Source organism: Oncorhynchus keta, unplaced genomic scaffold, assembly GCF_023373465.1.
Source record: "Oncorhynchus keta strain PuntledgeMale-10-30-2019 unplaced genomic scaffold, Oket_V2 Un_contig_363_pilon_pilon, whole genome shotgun sequence".
NCBI classification, from domain to species: Eukaryota; Metazoa; Chordata; class Actinopteri; order Salmoniformes; family Salmonidae; genus Oncorhynchus; species Oncorhynchus keta.
The window spans coordinates 242,501-270,000 of record NW_026287348.1 but is presented as its reverse complement, the minus strand read 5'-3'; the positions used below and the strand labels follow the sequence as shown (position 1 = coordinate 270,000).

Sequence of the window (27,500 nt, the reverse complement as noted above, 5' to 3'; positions counted from 1 at the left end):
ATGAAGACATATGGGTTAGACCAAACACCATGCATCATACACCATCATACACCATCATACACCATCATACAACATACACCATCATTCACCATCATACACCATCATACAACATCATACACCATCATACATCATACACCATCATACAACATCATACACCATCATACAACATACACCATCATACAACATACACCATCATACACCATACACCATCATACATCATACAACACCATACACCATCATACAACATCATACACCATCATACAACACCATACACCTTACCATACACCATACACCATCATACAACACCATACACCATCATACAACATCATACACCATCATACAACACCATACACCATCATACATCATACACCATCATACACCATCATTCACCATCATACACCATCATACAACAACATACACCATCATACATCATACACCATCATACACCATCATACACCATCATACACCATCATTCACCATCATACACCATCATACATCATACACCATCATACACCATCATACATCATACACCATCATACACCATCATACACCATCATACATCATACACCATCATACATCATTCACCATCATACATCATCATACATCATACACCATCATACATCATTCACCATCATACATCATACACCATCATACACCATCATTCACCATCATACACCATCATACATCATACACCATCATACACCATCATACATCATACACCATCATACACCATCATACATCATACACCATCATACATCATTCACCATCATACACCATCATACATCATACACCATCATACATCATACAACATTCACCATCATACACCATACACCATCATACATCATACACCATCATACATCATCATACATCATACACCATCATACAACATTCACCATCATACATCATACACCATCATACAACATTCACCATCATACAACATTCACCATCATACAACATTCACCATCATACACCATCATTCACCATCATACACCATCATACATCATACACCATCATACAACATACACCATCATACAACATACACCATCATACAACATTCACCATCATACATCATCATACATCATTCACCATCATACATCATACACCATCATACATCATACACCATCATACAACATACACCATCATACACCATTCACCATCATACACCATCATACACCATTCACCATCATACACCATCATACACCATACACCATCATACACCATCATACACCATACACCATCATACACCATTCACCATCATACATAATACACCATTCACCATCATACATAATACACCATCATACATCATACACTATCATACACCATCATACATCATACACCATCATACACCATTCACCATCATACACCATCATACACCATTCACCATCATAATAATACACCATACACCATCATGCATCATACAACATTCACCATACACCATTAACCATCATCATACACCATTCACCATACACCATCATGCATCATACAACATTCACCATACACCATTAACCATCATCATACACCATTCACCATCATACACCATTCACCATCATACACCATCATACACCATTCACCATACACCATCATGCATCATACAACATTCACCATACACCATTAACCATCATCATACACCATTCACCATCATACACCATACATCATCATACACCATTCACCATCATACACCATTCACCATCATACACCATACACCATCATACACCATCATACATCATACACCATTCACCATCATACACCATCATACAACAGGTTGGACTGTGAGTACTGAGTGTGACCTCTATTTATCACCAGACAGACAGACAGACAGACAGACAGACAGACAGACAGACAGAGTTTGAGGGGAAACTAATTTGAATTTGTATTCAGGACTTAGCAGACCAGGCAGTAATTTCTGCTAGAGTGCCTGGCTAAAGCTCAGAGGACAGATATGAATCAGCACGATGAGACACGGCCCCACGACTGAACCCAAAAACCCATCCCAGAGTGTGTTCAACTCTGCTCCCGAACGCCTTTCAACTCGTCACCATCCACCAGAGAGAGTGTGGGGACGGGGGTAGGGAGGTGGTGAGGGGGAGCTGCATTCCAACAACGCAGCTCTGAATACACACACACACACACACACACACACACACACACACACACACACACACACACACACACACACACACACACACACACACACACACACACACACACACACACACACACACACACACACACACACACACACACACTGGGCCAGTGTTCCTGCTCATTCCTCCCTCTCATTGTGGATCTCTTTGTGGATGTTCACCAGATTTTAGAGAGCTGACACGTTCACACAGACGTCTATCTGGCTCCCCGCCGCAGACCAACCAAACCACTGACAACCCAGTCGTTACACACTGTGGGCTGGGCGATATATCAAATTCATTTAGAATGTATGTTTTTGGCGCGATATTTCAAACGCCTGAATATTTATTTATCTTCATGAGTGTTTTATGTCTGCTTGTTCTCATGTTGTCTTTTTGGTCGCGTCTCCTTCGCTCCTTCTGTCCCATTTAAACCAGAGATCTGTACATAATAACGAGATCCACGTCTCCGCCCTAACAATGGGAGTCGTTGTCCCAGAGGCAGGAAGGAAGGCGACAAGCTTAGGTTAAAAATAAACCCATTGAAACGCATTTGGGATTATTTTGGACAGATTTTAGCGAGAGTAAAACCTCTCACTTCGCATATTCCTCTCTGTTTACACACCTGCCATCCTGTACCTTAGACAGATTAACTACATGTCATACTGTACTTTAGACAGATTAACTACATGTCATACTGTACTTTAGACAGATTAACTACATGTCATACTGTACTTTAGACAGATTAACTACATGTCATACTGTACTTTAGACAGATTAACTACATGTCATACTGTACCTTAGACAGATTAACTACATGTCATACTGTACTTTAGACAGATTAACTACATGTCATACTGTACTTTAGACAGATTAACTACATGTCATACTGTACTTTAGACAGATTAACTACATGTCATACTGTACTTTAGACAGATTAACAGATTAACAGATTAACATGTCATACTGTACTTTAGACAGATTAACTACATGTCATACTGTACTTTAGACAGATTAACTACATGTCATACTGTACTTTAGACAGATTAACTACATGTCATACTGTACTTTAGACAGATTAACTACATGTCATACTGTACCTTAGACAGATGAACTACATGTCATACTGTACCTTAGACAGATTAACTACATGTCATACTGTACTTTAGACATATTAACTACATGTTATACTGTACTTTAGACAGATTAACTACATGTCATACTGTACCTTAGACAGATTAACTACATGTTATACTGTACTTTAGACAGATTAACTACATGTCATACTGTACTTTAGACAGATTAACTACATGTCATACTGTACCTTAGACAGATTAACTACATGTCATACTGTACTTTAGACAGATTAACTACATGTCATACTGTACCTTAGACAGATGAACTACATGTCATACTGTACCTTAGACAGATTAACTACATGTCATACTGTACCTTAGACAGATGAACTACATGTTATACTGTACTTTAGACAGAATAACTACATGTCATACTGTACCTTAGACAGATTAACTACATGTTATACTGTACTTTAGACAGATTAACTACATGTCATACTGTACCTTAGACAGATTAACTACATGTCACACTGTACTTTAGACAGATTAACTACATGTCATACTGTACTTTAGACAGATGAACTACATGTCATACTGTACCTTAGACAGATTAACTACATGTCATACTGTACTTTAGACAGATTAACTACATGTCATACTGTACTTTAGACAGATTAACTACATGTCATACTGTACCTTAGACAGATTAACTACATGTCATACTGTACCTTAGACAGATTAACTACATGTCATACTGTACCTTTTAACTACATGTCATACTGTACTTTAGACAGATTAACTACATGTCATACTGTACCTTAGACAGATTAACTACATGTCATACTGTACTTTAGACAGATTAACTACATGTCATACTGTACTTTAGACAGATTAACTACATGTCATACTGTACTTTAGACAGATTAACTACATGTCATACTGTACTTTAGACAGATTAACTACATGTCATACTGTACCTTAGACAGATTAACTACATGTCATACTGTACCTTAGACAGATTAACTACATGTCATACTGTACTTTAGACAGATTAACTACATGTTATACTGTACTTTAGACAGATTAACTACATGTTATACTGTACTTTAGACAGATTAACTACATGTTATACTGTACTTTTGACAGATTAACTACATGTCATACTGTACTTTAGACAGATTAACTACATGTTATACTGTACTTGAGACAGATTAACTACATGTCATACTGTACTTTAGACAGATTAACTACATGTTATACTGTACTTTAGACAGATTAACTACATGTTATACTGTACTTTAGACAGATTAACTACATGTCATACTGTACCTTAGACAGATTAACTACATGGCATACTGTACCTTAGACAGATTAACTGCATGTCATACTGTACTTTAGACAGATAAACTACATGTCATACTGTACCTTAGACAGATTAACTACATGTCATACTGTACCTTAGACAGATTAACTACATGTCATACTGTACTTTAGACAGATTAACTACATGTCATACTGTACCTTAGACAGATTAACTACATGTCATACTGTACCTTAGACAGATTAACTACATGTCATACTGTACCTTAGACAGATTAACTACATGTCATACTGTACCTTAGATTAACTACATGTCATACTGTACTTTAGACATATTAACTACATGTCATACTGTACTTTAGACAGATTAACTACATGTCATACTGTACCTTAGACAGATTAACTACATGTCATACTGTACCTTAGACAGATTAACTACATGTCATACTGTACCTTAGACAGATTAACTACATGTCATACTGTACCTTAGACAGATTAACTACATGTCATACTGTACCTTAGACAGATTAACTACATGTCATACTGTACTTTAGACAGATTAACTACATGTCATACTGTACTTTAGACAGATTAACTACATGTCATACTGTACCTTAGATTAACTACATGTCATACTGTACTTTAGACAGATTAACTACATGTCATACTGTACCTTAGACAGATTAACTACATGTCATACTGTACCTTAGACAGATTAACTACATGTCATACTGTACCTTAGATTAACTACATGTCATACTGTACTTTAGACAGATTAACTACATGTCATACTGTACTTTAGACAGATTAACTACATGTCATACTGTACCTTAGACAGATTAACTACATGTCATACTGTACCTTAGACAGATTAACTACATGTCATACTGTACCTTAGACAGATTAACTACATGTTATACTGTACTTTAGACAGATTAACTACATGTCATACTGTACTTTAGACAGATTAACTACATGTCATACTGTACCTTAGACAGATTAACTACATGTCATACTGTACCTTAGACAGATTAACTACATGTCATACTGTACTTTAGACAGATTAACTACATGTCATACTGTACCTTAGACAGATTAACTACATGTCATACTGTACCTTAGACAGATTAACTACATGTCATACTGTACTTTAGACAGATTAACTACATGTCATACTGTACTTTAGACAGATGAACTACATGTTATACTGTACCTTAGACAGATTAACTACATGTCATACTGTACTTTAGACAGATTAACACATGTCATACTGTACCTTAGACAGATTAACTACATGTCATACTGTACCTTAGACAGATTAACTACATGTCATACTGTACCTTAGACAGATTAACTACATGTCATACTGTACCTTACAGATTAACTACATGTCATACTGTACTTTAGACATATTAACTACATGTCATACTGTACTTTAGACAGATTAACTACATGTCATACTGTACCTTAGACAGATTAACTACATGTCATACTGTATGTCATACTGTCATACTGTACCTTAGACAGATTAACTACATGTCATACTGTACTTTAGACAGATTAACTACATGTCATACTGTACTTTAGACAGATGAACTACATGTCATACTGTACCTTAGACAGATTAACTACATGTCATACTGTACCTTAGACAGATTAACTACATGTTATACTGTACTTTAGACAGATTAACTACATGTCATACTGTACCTTAGACAGATTAACTACATGTCATACTGTACCTTAGACAGATTAACTACATGTCATACTGTACTTTAGACAGATTAACTACATGTCATACTGTACTTTAGACAGATTAACTACATGTCATACTGTACCTTAGACAGATTAACTACATGTCATACTGTACTTTAGACAGATTAACTACATGTCATACTGTACTTTAGACAGATTAACTACATGTCATACTGTACCTTAGACAGATTAACTACATGTCATACTGTACTTTAGACAGATTAACTACATGTCATACTGTACTTTAGACAGATTAACTACATGTCATACTGTACTTTAGACAGATTAACTACATGTCATACTGTACCTTAGACAGATTAACTACATGTCATACTGTACTTTAGACAGATTAACTACATGTCATACTGTACTTTAGACAGATTAACTACATGTCATACTGTACTTTAGACAGATTAACTACATGTCATACTGTACTTTAGACAGATTAACTACATGTCATACTGTACCTTAGACAGATTAACTACATGTCATACTGTACTTTAGACAGATTAACTACATGTCATACTGTACTTTAGACAGATTAACTACATGTCATACTGTACTTTAGACAGATTAACTACATGTCATACTGTACTTTAGACAGATTAACTACATGTCATACTGTACTTTAGACAGATTAACTACATGTCATACTGTACTTTAGACAGATTAACTACATGTCATACTGTACTTTAGACAGATTAACTACATGTCATACTGTACCTTAGACAGATTAACTACATGTCATACTGTACCTTAGACAGATTAACTACATGTCATACTGTACCTTAGACAGATTAACTACATGTCATACTGTACTTTAGACAGATTAACTACATGTCATACTGTACCTTAGACAGATTAACTACATGTTATACTGTACTTTAGACAGATTAACTACATGTCATACTGTACCTTAGACAGATTAACTACATGTCATACTGTACTTTAGACAGATTAACTACATGTCATACTGTACTTTAGACAGATTAACTACATGTCATACTGTACTTTAGACAGATTAACTACATGTCATACTGTACTTTAGACAGATTAACTACATGTCATACTGTACCTTAGACAGATTAACTACATGTCATACTGTACCTTAGACAGATTAACTACATGTCATACTGTACTTTAGACAGATTAACTACATGTTATACTGTACTTTAGACAGATTAACTACATGTTATACTGTACCTTAGACAGATTAACTACATGTTATACTGTACTTTAGACAGATTAACTACATGTCATACTGTACCTTAGACAGATTAACTACATGTTATACTGTACTTTAGACAGATTAACTACATGTCATACTGTACTTTAGACAGATTAACTACATGTTATACTGTACTTTAGACAGATTAACTACATGTCATACTGTACTTTAGACAGATTAACTACATGTCATACTGTACCTTAGACAGATTAACTACATGTACTGTATTAGACAGATTAACTGTGTCATACTGTACTTTAGACAGATTAACTACATGTCATACTGTACTTTAGACAGATTAACTACATGTTATACTGTACCTTAGACAGATTAACTACATGTTATAGTGTACTTTAGACAGATTAACTACATGTCATACTGTACCTTAGACAGATTAACTACATGTCATACTGTACCTTAGACAGATTAACTACATGTCATACTGTACCTTAGACAGATTAACTACATGTTATACTGTACCTTAGACAGATTAACTACATGTTATAGTGTACTTTAGACAGATTAACTACATGTCATACTGTACCTTAGACAGATTAACTACATGTCATACTGTACCTTAGACAGATTAACTACATGTCATACTGTACTTTAGACAGATTAACTACATGTCATACTGTACCTTAGACAGATTAACTACATGTCATACTGTACCTTAGACAGATTAACTACATGTCATACTGTACTTTAGACAGATTAACTACATGTCATACTGTACTTTAGACAGATGAACTACATGTTATACTGTACCTTAGACAGATTAACTACATGTCATACTGTACTTTAGACAGATTAACTACATGTCATACTGTACCTTAGACAGATGAACTACATGTCATACTGTACCTTAGACAGATTAACTACATGTCATACTGTACCTTAGACAGATTAACTACATGTCATACTGTACCTTAGATTAACTACATGTCATACTGTACTTTAGACATATTAACTACATGTCATACTGTACTTTAGACAGATTAACTACATGTCATACTGTACCTTAGACAGATTAACTACATGTCATACTGTACCTTAGACAGATTAACTACATGTCATACTGTACCTTAGACAGATTAACTACATGTTATACTGTACTTTAGACAGATTAACTACATGTCATACTGTACTTTAGACAGATTAACTACATGTCATACTGTACCTTAGACAGATTAACTACATGTCATACTGTACCTTAGACAGATTAACTACATGTCATACTGTACTTTAGACAGATTAACTACATGTCATACTGTACCTTAGACAGATGAACTACATGTCATACTGTACCTTAGACAGATTAACTACATGTCATACTGTACCTTAGACAGATTAACTACATGTTATACTGTACTTTAGACAGATTAACTACATGTTATACTGTACCTTAGACAGATTAACTACATGTCATACTGTACTTTAGACAGATTAACTACATGTCATACTGTACTTTAGACAGATTAACTACATGTCATACTGTACCTTAGACAGATTAACTACATGTCATACTGTACTTTAGACAGATTAACTACATGTCATACTGTACTTTAGACAGATTAACTACATGTCATACTGTACTTTAGACAGATTAACTACATGTCATACTGTACCTTAGACAGATTAACTACATGTCATACTGTACTTTAGACAGATTAACTACATGTCATACTGTACTTTAGACAGATTAACTACATGTCATACTGTACTTTAGACAGATGAACTACATGTCATACTGTACCTTAGACAGATTAACTACATGTCATACTGTACCTTAGACAGATTAACTACATGTCATACTGTACTTTAGACAGATTAACTACATGTCATACTGTACTTTAGACAGATTAACTACATGTCATACTGTACTTTAGACAGATTAACTACATGTCATACTGTACCTTAGACAGATTAACTACATGTCATACTGTACCTTAGACAGATTAACTACATGTCATTGTACCTTACAGATTAACTACATGTCATACTGTACTTTAGACAGATTAACTACATGTCATACTGTACTTTAGACAGATTAACTACATGTCATACTGTACTTTAGACAGATTAACTACATGTCATACTGTACCTTAGACAGATTAACTACATACTGTACATTAACTGTATACTGTTAGACAGATTAACTACATGTCATACTGTACCTTAGACAGATTAACTACATGTCATACTGTACCTTAGACAGATTAACTACATGTCATACTGTACTTTAGACAGATTAACTACATGTCATACTGTACTTTAGACAGATTAACTACATGTCATACTGTACTTTAGACAGATTAACTACATGTCATACTGTACTTTAGACAGATTAACTACATGTCTGTATACTGTACCTTAGACAGATTAACTACATGTCATACTGTACTTTAGACAGATTAACTACATGTCATACTGTACTTTAGACAGATTAACTACATGTCATACTGTACTTTAGACAGATTAACTACATGTCATACTGTACTTTAGACAGATTAACTACATGTCATACTGTACCTTAGACAGATTAACTACATGTCATACTGTACCTTAGACAGATTAACTACATGTCATACTGTACTTTAGACAGATTAACTACATGTCATACTGTACTTTAGACAGATTAACTACATGTCATACTGTACTTTAGACAGATTAACTACATGTCATACTGTACTTTAGACAGATTAACTACATGTCATACTGTACCTTAGACAGATTAACTACATGTCATACTGATTAACAGATTAACTACATGTCATACTGTACTTTAGACAGATTAACTACATGTCATACTGTACTTTAGACAGATTAACTACATGTCATACTGTACCTTAGACAGATTAACTACATGTCATACTGTACTTTAGACAGATTAACTACATGTCATACTGTACTTTAGACAGATTAACTACATGTCATACTGTACAGATTAACTACATGTCATACTGTACCTTAGACAGATTAACTACATGTCATACTGTACCTTAGACAGATTAACTACATGTCATACTGTACTTTAGACAGATTAACTACATGTCATACTGTACCTTTAGACAGATTAACTACATGTCATACTGTACTTTAGACAGATTAACTACATGTCATACTGTACCTTAGACAGATTAACTACATGTCATACTGTACTTTAGACAGATTAACTACATGTCATACTGTACTTTAGACAGATTAACTACATGTCATACTGTACCTTAGACAGATTAACTACATGTCATACTGTACTTTAGACAGATTAACTACATGTCATACTGTACCTTAGACAGATTAACTACATGTCATACTGTACCTTAGACAGATTAACTACATGTTATACTGTACTTTAGACAGATTAACTACATGTCATACTGTACTTTAGACAGATTAACTACATGTTATACTGTACTTTAGACAGATTAACTACATGTCATACTGTACTTTAGACAGATTAACTACATGCCATACTGTACCTTAGACAGATTAACTACATGTTATACTGTACTTTAGACAGATTAACTACATGTCATACTGTACTTTAGACAGATTAACTACATGTCATACTGTACCTTAGACAGATTAACTACATGTCATACTGTACTTTAGACAGATTAACTACATGTCATACTGTACCTTAGACAGATTAACTACATGTCATACTGTACTTAGACAGATTAACTACATGTCATACTGTACTTTAGACAGATTAACTACATGTCATACTGTACCTTAGACAGATTAACTACATGTCATACTGTACCTTAGACAGATTAACTACATGTCATACTGTATTTAGACAGATTAACTACATGTCATACTGTACCTTAGACAGATTAACTACATGTCATACTGTACCTTAGACAGATTAACTACATGTCATACTGTACCTTAGACAGATTAACTACATGTCATACTGTACCTTAGATTAACTACATGTCAGACTTTAGACATTAACTACATGTCATACTGTACTTTAGACAGATTAACTACATGTCATACTGTACCTTAGACAGATTAACTACATGTCATACTGTACCTTAGACAGATTAACTACATGTCATACTGTACTTTAGACAGATTAACTACATGTCATACTGTACCTTAGACAGATTAACTACATGTCATACTGTACCTTAGACAGATTAACTACATGTCATACTGTACTTTAGACAGATTAACTACATGTCATACTGTACTTTAGACAGATTAACTACATGTCATACTGTACCTTTAGACAGATTAACTACATGTCATACTGTACCTTAGACAGATTAACTACATGTCATACTGTACCTTAGACAGATTAACTACATGTCATACTGTACCTTAGACAGATTAACTACATGTCATACTGTACCTTAGACAGATTAACTACATGTCATACTGTACATACATGTCATACTGTACTTTAGACATATTAACTACATGTCATACTGTACTTTAGACAGATTAACTACATGTCATACTGTACCTTAGACAGATTAACTACATGTCATACTGTACCTTAGACAGATTAACTACATGTCATACTGTACCTTAGACAGATTAACTACATGTTATACTGTACTTTAGACAGATTAACTACATGTCATACTGTACTTTAGACAGATTAACTACATGTCATACTGTACCTTAGACAGATTAACTACATGTCATACTGTACCTTAGACAGATTAACTACATGTCATACTGTACTTTAGACAGATTAACTACATGTCATACTGTACCTTAGACAGATTAACTACATGTCATACTGTACCTTAGACAGATTAACTACATGTCATACTGTACTTTAGACAGATTAACTACATGTCATACTGTACTTTAGACAGATTAACTACATGCCATCCTGTACCTTAGACAGATTAACTACATGTTATACTGTACTTTAGACAGATTAACTACATGTCATACTGTACTTTAGACAGATTAACTACATGTCATACTGTACCTTAGACAGATTAACTACATGTCATACTGTACTTTAGACAGATTAACTACATGTTATACTGTACTTTAGACAGATTAACTACATGTCATACTGTACCTTAGACAGATTAACTACATGTCATACTGTACTTTAGACAGATTAACTACATGTCATACTGTACTTTAGACAGATTAACTACATGTCATACTGTACTTTAGACAGATTAACTACATGTCATACTGTACCTTAGACAGATTAACTACATGTCATACTGTACCTTAGACAGATTAACTACATGTCATACTGTACTTTAGACAGATTAACTACATGTCATACTGTACTTTAGACAGATTAACTACATGTCATACTGTACTTTAGACAGATTAACTACATGTCATACTGTACCTTAGACAGATTAACTACATGTCATACTGTACCTTAGACAGATTAACTACATGTCATACTGTACCTTTAGACAGATTAACTACATGTCATACTGTACTTTAGACAGATTAACTACATGTCATACTGTACTTTAGACAGATTAACTACATGTCATACTGTACTTTAGACAGATTAACTACATGTCATACTGTACCTTAGACAGATTAACTACATGTCATACTGTACCTTAGACAGATTAACTACATGTCATACTGTACTTTAGACAGATTAACTACATGTTATACTGTACCTTAGACAGATTAACTACATGTCATACTGTACTTTAGACAGATTAACTACATGTCATACTGTACCTTAGACAGATTAACTACATGTTATAGTGTACTTTAGACAGATTAACTACATGTCATACTGTACTTTAGACAGATAAACTACATGTCATACTGTACTTTAGACAGATTAACTACATGTCATACTGTACTTTAGACAGATTAACTACATGTTATACTGTACCTTAGACAGATTAACTACATGTTATAGTGTACTTTAGACAGATTAACTACATGTCATACTGTACTTTAGACAGATTAACTACATGTCATACTGTACTTTAGACAGATTAACTACATGTCATACTGTACCTTAGACAGATTAACTACATGTCATACTGTACTTTAGACAGATTAACTACATGTCATACTGTACCTTAGACAGATTAACTACATGTCATACTGTACTTTAGACAGATTAACTACATGTCATACTGTACCTTAGACAGATTAACTACATGTCATACTGTACCTTAGACAGATTAACTACATGTCATACTGTACTTTAGACAGATTAACTACATGTCATACTGTACTTTAGACAGATTAACTACATGTCATACTGTACTTTAGACAGATTAACTACATGTCATACTGTACTTTAGACAGATTAACTACATGTCATACTGTACCTTAGACAGATTAACTACATGTCATACTGTACCTTAGACAGATTAACTACATGTCATACTGTACTTTAGACAGATTAACTACATGTCATACTGTACTTTAGACAGATTAACTACATGTTATACTGTACTTTAGACAGATTAACTACATGTCATACTGTACCTTAGACAGATTAACTACATGTCATACTGTACCTTAGACAGATTAACTACATGTCATACTGTACTTTAGACAGATTAACTACATGTCATACTGTACTTTAGACAGATTAACTACATGTTATACTGTACTTTAGACAGATTAACTACATGTCATACTGTACCTTAGATTAACTAAATGTCATACTGTACCTTAGACAGATTAACTACATGTCATACTGTACTTTATTAACTACTGTCATACTGTACTTTAGACAGATTAACTACATGTCATACTGTACTTTAGACAGATTAACTACATGTCATACTGTACTTTAGACAGATTAACTACATGTCATACTGTACCTTAGACAGATTAACTAGTCATACTGTACTTTAGACAGATTAACTACATGTCATACTGTACTTTAGACAGATTAACTACATGTCATACTGTACCTTAGACAGATTAACTACATGTCATACTGTACCTTAGACAGATTAACTACATGTCATACTGTACTTTAGACAGATTAACTACATGTCATACTGTACCTTAGACAGATTAACTACATGTCATACTGTACCTTAGACAGATTAACTACATGTCATACTGTACCTTAGACAGATTAACTACATGTCATACTGTACCTTAGACAGATTAACTACATGTCATACTGTACTTTAGACAGATTAACTACATGTCATACTGTACTTTAGACAGATTAACTACATGTCATACTGTACCTTAGACAGATTAACTACATGTCATACTGTACCTTAGACAGATTAACTACATGTCATACTGTACTTTAGACAGATTAACTACATGTCATACTGTACCTTAGACAGATTAACTACATGTCATACTGTACCTGACAGATTAACTACATGTCATACTGTACTTTAGACAGATTAACTACATGTCATACTGTACTTTAGACAGATTAACTACATGTCATACTGTACCTTAGACAGATTAACTACATGTCATACTGTACTTTAGACAGATTAACTACATGTCATACTGTACTTTAGACAGATTAACTACATGTCATACTGTACTTTACAGATTAACTTAACTACATGTCATACTGTACCTTAGACAGATTAACTACATGTCATACTGTACCTTTAGACAGATTAACAGATTAACAGATTAACTATGTCATACTGTACTTTAGACAGATTAACTACATGTCATACTGTACTTTAGACAGATTAACTACATGTCATACTGTACCTTAGACAGATTAACTACATGTCATACTGTACTTAGACAGATTAACTACATGTCATACTGTACTTTAGACAGATTAACTACATGTCATACTGTACTTTAGACAGATTAACTACATGTCATACTGTACTTTAGACAGATTAACTACATGTCATACTGTACCTTAGACAGATTAACTACATGTCATACTGTACCTTAGACAGATTAACTACATGTCATACTGTACTTTAGACAGATTAACTACATGTCATACTGTACTTTAGACAGATTAACTACATGTTATACTGTACTTTAGACAGATTAACTACATGTCATACTGTACCTTAGACAGATTAACTACATGTCATACTGTACCTTAGACAGATTAACTACATGTCATACTGTACTTTAGACAGATTAACTACATGTCATACTGTACTTTAGACAGATTAACTACATGTCATACTGTACTTTAGACAGATGAACTACATGTCATACTGTACCTTAGACAGATTAACTACATGTCATACTGTACCTTAGACAGATTAACTACATGTTATACTGTACCTTAGACAGATTAACTACATGTTATACTGTACCTTAGACAGATTAACTACATGTTATACTGTACCTTAGACAGATTAACTACATGTCATACTGTACCTTAGACAGATTAACTACATGTCATACTGTACTTTAGACAGATTAACTACATGTCATACTGTACTTTAGACAGATTAACTACATGTCATACTGTACTTTAGACAGATTAACTACATGTCATACTGTACCTTAGACAGATTAACTACATGTCATACTGTACCTTAGACAGATTAACTACATGTCATACTGTACTTTAGACAGATTAACTACATGTCATACTGTACCTTAGACAGATTAACTACATGTCATACTGTACCTTAGACAGATTAACTACATGTCATACTGTACCTTTTAACTACATGTCATACTGTACTTTAGACAGATTAACTACATGTCACACTGTACTTTAGACAGATTAACTACATGTCATACTGTACTTTAGACAGATTAACTACATGTCATACTGTACTTTAGACAGATTAACTACATGTCATACTGTACCTTAGACAGATTAACTACATGTCATACTGTACTTTAGACAGATTAACTACATGTCATACTGTACTTTAGACAGATTAACTACATGTCATACTGTACCTTAGACAGATTAACTACATGTCATACTGTACCTTAGACAGATTAACTACATGTCATACTGTACCTTAGACAGATTAACTACATGTCATACTGTACTTTAGACAGATTAACTACATGTCATACTGTACCTTAGACAGATTAACTACATGTCATACTGTACCTTAGACAGATTAACTACATGTCATACTGTACCTTAGACAGATTAACTACATGTCATACTGTACTTTAGACAGATTAACTACATGTCATACTGTACCTTAGACAGATTAACTACATGTCATACTGTACCTTAGACAGATTAACTACATGTCATACTGTACTTTAGACAGATTAACTACATGTCACACTGTACTTTAGACAGATTAACTACATGTCATACTGTACCTTAGACAGATTAACTACATGTCATACTGTACTTTAGACAGATTAACTACATGTCATACTGTACCTTAGACAGATTAACTACATGTCATACTGTACCTTAGACAGATTAACTACATGTCATACTGTACCTTAGACAGATTAACTACATGTCATACTGTACTACATTCATACTGACAGATTAACTACATGTCATACTGTACTTTAGACAGATTAACTACATGTCATACTGTACCTTAGACAGATTAACTACATGTCATACTGTACCTTAGACAGATTAACTACATGTCATACTGTACCTTAGACAGATTAACTACATGTTATACTGTACTTTAGACAGATTAACTACATGTCATACTGTACTTTAGACAGATTAACTACATGTCATACTGTACCTTAGACAGATTAACTACATGTCATACTGTACCTTAGACAGATTAACTACATGTCATACTGTACTTTAGACAGATTAACTACATGTCATACTGTACCTTAGACAGATTAACTACATGTCATACTGTACCTTAGACAGATTAACTACATGTCATACTGTACTTTAGACAGATTAACTACATGTCATACTGTACTTTAGACAGATTAACTACATGTTATACTGTACCTTAGACAGATTAACTACATGTCATACTGTACTTTAGACAGATTAACTACATGTCATACTGTACTTTAGACAGATTAACTACATGTTATACTGTACCTTAGACAGATTAACTACATGTCATACTGTACTTTAGACAGATTAACTACATGTCATACTGTACTTTAGACAGATTAACTACATGTCATACTGTACTTTAGACAGATTAACTACATGTCATACTGTACTTTAGACAGATTAACTACATGTCATACTGTACTTTAGACAGATTAACTACATGTCATACTGTACTTTAGACAGATTAACTACATGTCATACTGTACTTTAGACAGATTAACTACATGTCATACTGTACCTTAGACAGATTAACTACATGTCATACTGTACCTTAGACAGATTAACTACATGTCATACTGTACTTTAGACAGATTAACTACATGTCATACTGTACTTTAGACAGATTAACTACATGTCATACTGTACTTTAGACAGATTAACTACATGTCATACTGTACTTTAGACAGATTAACTACATGTCATACTGTACCTTAGACAGATTAACTACATGTCATACTGTACTTTAGACAGATTAACTACATGTCATACTGTACTTTAGACAGATTAACTACATGTCATACTGTACTTTAGACAGATTAACTACATGTCATACTGTACCTTAGACAGATTAACTACATGTCATACTGTACCTTAGACAGATTAACTACATGTCATACTGTACCTTAGACAGATTAACTACATGTCATACTGTACTTTAGACAGATTAACTACATGTCATACTGTACTTTAGACAGATTAACTACATGTTATACTGTACTTTAGACAGATTAACTACATGTCATACTGTACCTTAGATTAACTACATGTCATACTGTACTTTAGACAGATTAACTACATGTCATACTGTACCTTAGACAGATTAACTACATGTCATACTGTACCTTAGACAGATTAACTACATGTCATACTGTACTTTAGACAGATTAACTACATGTCATACTGTACTTTAGACAGATTAACTACATGTTATACTGTACTTTAGACAGATTAACTACATGTCATACTGACAGATTAACTACATGTCATACTGTACCTTAGACAGATTAACTACATGTCATACTGTACTTTAGACAGATTAACTACATGTCATACTGTACTTTAGACAGATTAACTACATGTCATACTGTACCTTAGACAGATTAACTACATGTCATACTGTACCTTAGACAGATTAACTACATGTCATACTGTACTTTAGACAGATTAACTACATGTCATACTGTACTTTAGACAGATTAACTACATGTCATACTGTACTTTAGACAGATTAACTACATGTTATACTGTACTTTAGACAGATTAACTACATGTCATACTGTACCTTAGACAGATTAACTACATGTCATACTGTACTTTAGACAGATTAACTACATGTCATACTGTACTTAGACAGATTAACTACATGTCATACTGTACCTTAACAGATTAACTATGTCATACTGTACCTTAGACAGATTAACTACATGTCATACTGTACTTTAGACAGATTAACTACATGTCATACTGTACTTTAGACAGATTAACATGTCATACTGTACCTTAGACAGATTAACTACATGTCATACTGTACCTTAGACAGATTAACTACATGTCATACTGTACTTTAGACAGATTAACTACATGTCATACTGTACCTTAGACAGATTAACTACATGTCATACTGTACCTTAGACAGATTAACTACATGTCATACTGTACTTTAGACAGATTAACTACATGTTATACTGTACTTTAGACAGATTAACTACATGTCATACTGTACTTTAGACAGATTAACTACATGTCATACTGTACCTTAGACAGATTAACTACATGTCATACTGTACCTTAGACAGATTAACTACATGTCATACTGTACTTTAGACAGATTAACTACATGTCATACTGTACTTTAGACAGATTAACTACATGTCATACTGTACCTTAGACAGATTAACTACATGTCATACTGTACCTTAGACAGATTAACTACATGTCATACTGTACCTTAGACAGATTAACTACATGTCATACTGTACTTTAGACAGATTAACTACATGTCATACTGTACTTTAGACAGATTAACTACATGTCATACTGTACCTTAGACAGATTAACTACATGTCATACTGTACTTAGACAGATTAACTACATGTCATACTGTACTTTAGACAGATTAACTACATGTCATACTGTACCTTAGACAGATTAACTACATGTCATACTGTACCTTAGACAGATTAACTACATGTCATACTGTACTTTAGACAGATTAACTACATGTCATACTGTACTTTAGACAGATTAACTACATGTTATACTGTACCTGACAGATTAACTACATGTCATACTGTACTTTAGACAGATTAACTACATGTCATACTGTACTTTAGACAGATTAACTACATGTCATACTGTACCTTAGACAGATTAACTACATGTCATACTGTACTTTAGACAGATTAACTACATGTCATACTGTACTTTAGACAGATTAACTACATGTTATACTGTACTTTAGACAGATTAACTACATGTCATACTGTACCTTAGATTAACTACATGTCATACTGTACTTTAGACAGATTAACTACATGTCATACTGTACCTTAGACAGATTAACTACATGTCATACTGTACCTTAGACAGATTAACTACATGTTATACTGTACCTTAGACAGATTAACTACATGTCATACTGTACTTTAGACAGATTAACTACATGTCATACTGTACTTTAGACAGATTAACTACATGTTATACTGTACCTTAGACAGATTAACTACATGTCATACTGTACTTTAGACAGATTAACTACATGTCATACTGTACCTTAGACAGATTAACTACATGTCATACTGTACCTTAGACAGATTAACTACATGTCATACTGTACCTTAGACAGATTAACTACATGTCATACTGTACTTTAGACAGATTAACTACATGTCATACTGTACTTTAGACAGATTAACTACATGTCATACTGTACCTTAGACAGATTAACTACATGTCATACTGTACCTTAGACAGATTAACTACATGTCATACTGTACCTTAGACAGATTAACTACATGTCATACTGTACTTTAGACAGATTAACTACATGTCATACTGTACCTTAGACAGATTAACTACATGTCATACTGTACTTTAGACAGATTAACTTAACTACATGTCATACATGTTATACTGTACTTTAGATTAACTACATGTTATACTGTACCTTAGACAGATTAACTACATGTCATACTGTACCTTAGACAGATTAACTACATGTCATACTGTACTTTAGATTAACTACATGTTATACTGTACCTTAGACAGATTAACTACATGTCATACTGTACCTTAGACAGATTAACTACATGTCATACTGTACTTTAGACAGATTAACTACATGTCATACTGTACTTTATACAGATTAACTACATGTCATACTGTACCTTAGACAGATTAACTACATGTCATACTGTACCTTAGACAGATTAACTACATGTCATACTGTACTTTAGACAGATTAACTACATGTCATACTGTACCTTAGACAGATTAACTACATGTCATACTGTACCTTAGACAGATTAACTACATGTCATACTGTACCTTAGACAGATTAACTACATGTCATACTGTACCTTAGATTAACTACATGTCATACTGTACTTTAGACATATTAACTACATGTCATACTGTACTTTAGACAGATTAACTACATGGGGTTATATCCTTCCTGTTTGGCCCTGTCCGGGGTGTCCTCGGATGGGGCCACAGTGTCTCCTGACCCCTCCTGTCTCAGCCTCCAGTATTTATGCTGCAGTAGTTTATGTGTCGGGGGGCTAGGGTCAGTTTGTTATATCTGGAGTACTTCTCCTGTCCTATTCGGTGTCCTGTGTGAATCTAAGTGTGCGTTCTCTAATTCTCTCCTTCTCTCTTTCTTTCTCTCTCTCGGAGGACCTGAGCCCTAGGACCATGCCCCAGGACTACCTGACATGATGACTCCTTGCTGTCCCCAGTCCACCTGGCCATGCTGCTGCTCCAGTTTCAACTGGCCTGGGCCCTAGGACCATGTCCCAGGACTACCTGACATGAGGACTCCTTGCTGTCCCCAGTCCACCTGGCCATGCTCCTGCTCCAGTTTCAACTGTTCTGCCTTACTATTATTCAACCATGCTGGGTCATTTATGAACATTTGAACATCTTGGCCACGTTCTGTTATAATCTCCACCCGGCACAGCCAAAAGAGGACTGGCCACCCCACATATGCTCTCTCTAATTCTCTCTTTCTTTCTCTCTCTCTCGGAGGACCTGAGCCCTAGGACAGTGCCCCAGGACTACCTGACATGATGGCTCCTTGCTGTCCCCATTCCACCTGACTGCTGCTGCTCCAGTTTCAACTGTTCTGCCTTATTATTATTCGACCATGCTGGTCATTTATGAACATTTGAACATCTTGGTCATGTTCTGTTATAATCTCTACCCGGCACAGCCAGAAGAGGACTGGCCACCCCACATAGCCCGGTTCCTCTCTAGGTTTCTTCCTAGGTTTTGGCCTTTCTAGGGAGTTTTTCCTAGCCACCGTGCTTTTACACCTGCATTGTTTGCTGTTTGGGGTTTTAGGCTGGGTTTCTGTACAGCACTTTGAGATATCAGCTGATGTACGAAGGGCTATATAAATAAATTTGATTTGATTTGATGTCATACTGTACTTTAGACAGATTAACTACATGTCATACTGTACTTTAGACAGATTAACTACATGTCATACTGTACTTTAGACAGATTAACTACATGTCATACTGTACCTTAGACAGATTAACTACATGTCATACTGTACTTTAGACAGATTAACTACATGTCATACTGTACTTTAGACAGATTAACTACATGTCATACTGTACTTTAGACAGATTAACTACATGTCATACTGTACCTTAGACAGATTAACTACATGTCATACTGTACCTTAGACAGATTAACTACATGTCATACTGTACTTTAGACAGATTAACTACATGTCATACTGTACTTTAGACAGATTAACTACATGTTATACTGTACTTTAGACAGATTAACTACATGTCATACTGTACCTTAGACAGATTAACTACATGTCATACTGTACCTTAGACAGATTAACTACATGTCATACTGTACTTTAGACAGATTAACTACATGTCATACTGTACTTTAGACAGATTAACTACATGTTATACTGTACTTTAGACAGATTAACTACATGTCATACTGTACCTTAGATTAACTAAATGTCATACTGTACCTTAGACAGATTAACTACATGTCATACTGTACTTTAGACAGATTAACTACATGTCATACTGTACTTTAGACAGATTAACTACATGTCATACTGTACCTTAGACAGATTAACTACATGTCATACTGTACCTTAGACAGATTAACTACATGTCATACTGTACTTTAGACAGATTAACTACATGTCATACTGTACTTTAGACAGATTAACTACATGTCATACTGTACCTTAGACAGATTAACTACATGTTATACTGTACTTTAGACAGATTAACTACATGTCATACTGTACCTTAGACAGATTAACTACATGTCATACTGTACTTTAGACAGATTAACTACATGTCATACTGTACCTTAGACAGATTAACTACATGTCATACTGTACTTTAGACAGATTAACTACATGTCATACTGTACTTTAGACAGATTAACTACATGTCATACTGTACCTTAGACAGATTAACTACATGTCATACTGTACCTTAGACAGATTAACTACATGTCATACTGTACTTTAGACAGATTAACTACATGTCATACTGTACTTTAGACAGATTAACTACATGTTATACTGTACTTTAGACAGATTAACTACATGTCATACTGTACCTTAGACAGATTAACTACATGTCATACTGTACCTTAGACAGATTAACTACATGTCATACTGTACTTTAGACAGATTAACTACATGTCATACTGTACTTTAGACAGATTAACTACATGTTATACTGTACTTTAGACAGATTAACTACATGTCATACTGTACCTTAGATTAACTAAATGTCATACTGTACCTTAGACAGATTAACTACATGTCATACTGTACTTTAGACAGATTAACTACATGTCATACTGTACTTTAGACAGATTAACTACATGTCATACTGTACCTTAGACAGATTAACTACATGTCATACTGTACTTTAGACAGATTAACTACATGTCATACTGTACTTTAGACAGATTAACTACATGTCATACTGTACTTTAGACAGATTAACTACATGTCATACTGTACCTTAGACAGATTAACTACATGTCATACTGTACCTTAGACAGATTAACTACATGTCATACTGTACCTTAGACAGATTAACTACATGTCATACTGTACTTTAGACAGATTAACTACATGTCATACTGTACTTTAGACAGATTAACTACATGTCATACTGTACCTTAGATTAACTAAATGTCATACTGTACCTTAGACAGATTAACTACATGTCATACTGTACTTTAGACAGATTAACTACATGTCATACTGTACCTTAGACAGATTAACTACATGTTATACTGTACCTCAGACAGATTAACTACATGTCATACTGTACTTTAGACAGATTAACTACATGTTATACTGTACTTTAGATTAACTACATGTTATACTGTACCTTAGACAGATTAACTACATGTCATACTGTACCTTAGACAGATTAACTACATGTCATACTGTACTTTAGATTAACTACATGTTATACTGTACCTTAGACAGATTAACTACATGTCATACTGTACCTTAGACAGATTAACTACATGTCATACTGTACTTTAGACAGATTAACTACATGTCATACTGTACTTTATACAGATTAACTACATGTCATACTGTACCTTAGACAGATTAACTACATGTCATACTGTACCTTAGACAGATTAACTACATGTCATACTGTACCTTAGACAGATTAACTACATGTTATACTGTACTTTAGACAGATTAACTACATGTCATACTGTACCTTAGACAGATTAACTACATGTCATACTGTACCTTAGACAGATTAACTACATGTCATACTGTACCTTAGATTAACTACATGTCATACTGTACCTTAGACAGATTAACTACATGTCATACTGTACTTTAGACAGATTAACTACATGTCATACTGTACTTTAGACAGATTAACTACATGTCATACTGTACCTTAGACAGATTAACTACATGTCATACTGTACTTTAGACAGATTAACTACATGTCATACTGTACCTTAGACAGATTAACTACATGTCATACTGTACTTTAGACAGATTAACTACATGTCACACTGTACCTTAGACAGATTAACTACATGTCATACTGTACCTTAGACAGATTAACTACATGTCATACTGTACCTTAGACAGATTAACTACATGTCATACTGTACTTTAGACAGATTAACTACATGTCATACTGTACTTTAGACAGATTAACTACATGTCATACTGTACTTTAGACAGATTAACTACATGTCATACTGTACCTTAGACAGATTAACTACATGTCATACTGTACCTTTAGACAGATTAACTACATGTCATACTGTACCTTAGACAGATTAACTACATGTCATACTGTACTTAGACAGATTAACTACATGTTATACTGTACTCATACATGTTATACTGTACCTTAGACAGATTAACTACATGTCATACTGTACCTTAGACAGATTAACTACATGTCATACTGTACTTTAGACTACATGTTATACTGTACCTTAGACAGATTAACTACATGTCATACTGTACCTTAGACAGATTAACTACATGTCATACTGTACCTTAGACAGATTAACTACATGTTATACTGTACTTTAGACAGATTAACTACATGTTATACTGTACCTTAGACAGATTAACTACATGTCATACTGTACCTTAGACAGATTAACTACATGTCATACTGTACTTTAGACAGATTAACTACATGTCATACTGTACCTTAGACAGATTAACTACATGTTATACTGTACCTTAGACAGATTAACTACATGTCATACTGTACTTTAGACAGATTAACTACATGTCATACTGTACCTTAGACAGATTAACTACATGTCATAGTGTACTTTAGACAGATTAACTACATGTCATACTGTACTTTAGACAGATTAACTACATGTCATACTGTACTTTAGACAGATTAACTACATGTCATACTGTACCTTAGACAGATTAACTACATGTCATACTGTACCTTAGACAGATTAACTACATGTCATACTGTACCTTAGACAGATTAACTACATGTCATACTGTACTTTAGACAGATTAACTACATGTCATACTGTACCTTAGACAGATTAACTACATGTCATACTGTACCTTAGACAGATTAACTACATGTCATACTGTACTTTAGACAGATTAACTACATGTCATACTGTACTTTAGACAGATTAACTACATGTCATACTGTACCTTAGACAGATTAACTACATGTTATACTGTACCTTAGACAGATTAACTACATGTTATACTGTACTTTAGACAGATTAACTACATGTCATACTGTACCTTAGACAGATTAACTACATGTCATACTGTACCTTAGACAGATTAACTACATGTCATACTGTACTTTAGACAGATTAACTACATGTCATACTGTACTTTAGACAGATTAACTACATGTTATACTGTACCTTAGACAGATTAACTACATGTCATACTGTACTTTAGACAGATTAACTACATGTCATACTGTACTTTAGACAGATTAACTACATGTCATACTGTACCTTAGACAGATTAACTACATGTCATACTGTACTTTAGACAGATTAACTACATGTCATACTGTACTTTAGACAGATTAACTACATGTCATACTGTACCTTAGACAGATTAACTACATGTCATACTGTACCTTAGACAGATTAACTACATGTCATACTGTACCTTAGACAGATTAACTACATGTCATACTGTACTTTAGACAGATTAACTACATGTCATACTGTACTTTAGACAGATTAACTACATGTCATACTGTACTTTAGACAGATTAACTACATGTCATACTGTACCTTAGACAGATTAACTACATGTCATACTGTACCTTAGACAGATTAACTACATGTCATACTGTACTTTAGACAGATTAACTACATGTCATACTGTACTTTAGACAGATTAACTACATGTTATACTGTACTTTAGACAGATTAACTACATGTCATACTGTACCTTAGACAGATTAACTACATGTCATACTGTACCTTAGACAGATTAACTACATGTCATACTGTACTTTAGACAGATTAACTACATGTCATACTGTACTTTAGACAGATTAACTACATGTCATACTGTACTTTAGACAGATTAACTACATGTCATACTGTACTTTAGATTAACTACATGTCATACTGTATACTGTACCATTAGACAGATTAACTACATGTCATACTGTACCTTAGACAGATTAACTACATGTCATACTGTACTTTAGACAGATTAACTACATGTCATACTGTACCTTAGACAGATTAACTACATGTCATACTGTACCTTAGACAGATTAACTACATGTCATACTGTACTTTAGACAGATTAACTACATGTCATACTGTACCTTTAGACAGATTAACTACATGTCATACTGTACCTTAGACAGATTAACTACATGTCATACTGTACCTTAGACAGATTAACTACATGTCATACTGTACCTTAGACAGATTAACTACATGTCATACTGTACTTTAGTACAGATTAACTACATGTCATACTGTACTTTAGACAGATTAACTACATGTCATACTGTACCTTAGATTAACTACATGTCATACTGTACCTTAGACAGATTAACTACATGTCATACTGTACCTTAGACAGATTAACTACATGTCATACTGTACCTTAGACAGATTAACTTGTCATACTGTACCTTAGACAGATTAACTACATGTCATACTGTACTTTAGACAGATTAACTACATGTCATACTGTACCTTAGATTAACTACATGTTATACTGTACTTTAGACAGATTAACTACATGTCATACTGTACCTTAGACAGATTAACTA

The 27,500-nt window shown here is 33.9% G+C and overlaps 1 protein-coding gene across 1 annotated transcript in view; it reads right to left on the bottom strand.

Moving 5' to 3' along the window:
* The window catches only part of kif13a (kinesin family member 13A), a gene marked incomplete at its 3' end in the record, with an annotated part of 187,188 nt that overhangs the window by 113,845 nt on the left and 45,843 nt on the right, over nt 1–27,500 (bottom strand). The gene's annotated exons all lie outside the window — the stretch shown is intronic.